The sequence below is a fragment of the Salvelinus fontinalis genome, chromosome 8 (genome assembly GCF_029448725.1).
Source record: "Salvelinus fontinalis isolate EN_2023a chromosome 8, ASM2944872v1, whole genome shotgun sequence".
NCBI lineage: Eukaryota > Metazoa > Chordata > Actinopteri > Salmoniformes > Salmonidae > Salvelinus > Salvelinus fontinalis.
This window is the reverse complement of record NC_074672.1, coordinates 37,227,883-37,230,152: the sequence shown is the minus strand read 5'-3', so window position 1 is coordinate 37,230,152 and position 2,270 is coordinate 37,227,883.

Genomic DNA, 2,270 nt, shown 5'->3' with positions numbered 1-2,270 from the left:
TCTGGCAAGAACTAGGTTTGGTCATTTACAGTATGTTTGTCCACAATGTGCCCCGCATGCTGTATACAAATCAGTGAGTTGTTCCTCTTCATCTTTTACTAAGTTATAAATTGCTAAATATGGATTCACAAATGGTTAGGCTTTTGCAAATCAGGTTTCTTCATGACATCGATTTTTGTTCTAAAACAGCCTCACAGAGACAAATGTTTGTTCTAGAACAGCTGCTCACAGATGTTTGTTCTAAAACAGCCTCACAGATACATACATTTTTGTTCTAGAACATCCTCTCTCAGAGACATGGATGTTTGTTCTAAATCAGCCTCACAGACATAGATGTTTGTTCTAGTACAGCCTCTCACAGGGACATAGTTGTTTGTTCTAAAACAGCCTCTCACAGAGACATAGATTTTTCTTCTAGAACAGCCTCTCACAGACAGATTTGTGTTCTAGAACAGCCTCTCACAGAGACATAATTGCATCATCGTTGATGATGATCCAACCATGATTTGATAAAACTGCTTTCTGAATAATTCCCTTCATGAGTGTGATTGAAGACCAGGCACCCTGTTTTTCCAGTCGTATGACACTAAGCATGTGTCATTGGTTTTTTAAAGGTTTCTTTTACGAGTAATAAGTAGTCTTTTAGCCACTATCAATGGTTGTGCTCATGCAGTAGGGTTTCCTTCCCTTTCAAACACTATAGACGGGTTTGCTGACAACAACACAAATGATGCACGGCGCATTGATGAGGCCGAAAGGTGTGCGTTTATGATTCTGAACTGAACGGTCAGATAGCTAGCAACAGGAACCTGCCTTTTGAGGAATCATAGGTGGCTAGTTTCAGCTCATCTTGTTATTGATACCATGTTTTGTATTGACTGATGTCATGTCTATGCTAATATGGCAAAAACTCGCTAGCTAACCAGCAACTGTAACAATGTATTTGTTTTCAATAAACATAGAGACTAAATATAGTTGACATGTTGTCAACAGTCTAAGCCAACCATGTCTGTTTTGCCCCATTGTTGTGCACGTGTCGGTTTTGTTAATAAACAACCAACCTGTCTATGTCCATCAAGAATGTGTTCTGGCTGGGATGTCCATGTGACAAGTGCACCCCAATAAGCAATGAATATAGACGATCAATGACTTGTGTTGCTGATGCAGATGTTTGATTCTATAAATGATAGCCAATAACTACTAGTACACTTTAGGGACTGAGTGAAGTGTTCTTTACAAATGTCTGACAACCAATTAAAATAACCAAAGAGTAATTGAACTTTGACCAAAAGTAAAACATCAACTGTTTTCCTGCCAATCAGTAATCTGACCCTGAGCTGAGATTGGTGCCAAACCACTCACTGATAAACTATCTGCTTCAGTTTTTCTGGGTAAATCATCTGACATTGATTGGTCCTTTTTTTTGCATTCAAATGTTCTGTCAGATATGGTAGACCTGACTTGCAATGAATTATTTTCTTACTAGCTGATGGCTACTTTGACAAAAAATGTACTTACTATGCCAGTGATATGTGTTGGTCCAACCTAGCTGTCTTAAGATGAATGCAGTAACTGTAAGTCACTCTGGATAAGAGCGTCTGTTTATTGACAAAAATGTGAGTTAGAACAGACTAGCTTGGAAGTGAGCAGGGAGACGTTTCACCTGCCGTTGAGACATAACCTCAGAATCTCTACTAGAGGAAAGAATCACCCTCTCCCACTCAGCTGACAATGTGATCTGTAACAGCTAACCTCCAGGCCTCCATGCCAGTCAACCCAATGTGATCTGTAACAGCTAACCTCCAGGCCTCCATGCCAGTCAACCCAATGTGATCTGTAACAGCTAACCTCCAGGCCCCCATGCCAGTCAACCCAATGTGATCTGTAACAACTAACCTCCAGGCCTCCATGCCAGTCAACCCAATGTGATCTGTAACAGCTAACCTCCAGGCCTCCATGCCAGTCAACCCAATGTGATCTGTAACAGCTAACCTCCAGGCCCCCATGCCAGTCAACCCAATGTGATCTGTAACAGCTAACCTCCAGGCCCCCATGCCAGTCAACCCAATGTGATCTGTAACAGCTAACCTCCAGGCCTCCATGCCAGTCAACCCAATGTGATCTGTAACAGCTAACCTCCAGGCCTCCATGCCAGTCAACCCAATGTGATCTGTAACAGCTAACCTCCAGGCCTCCATGCCAGTCAACCCAATGTGATCAGACCCCATCACTATTGGGTGTCTATGGCTTCCTGCTCTGGGGATGTCGTG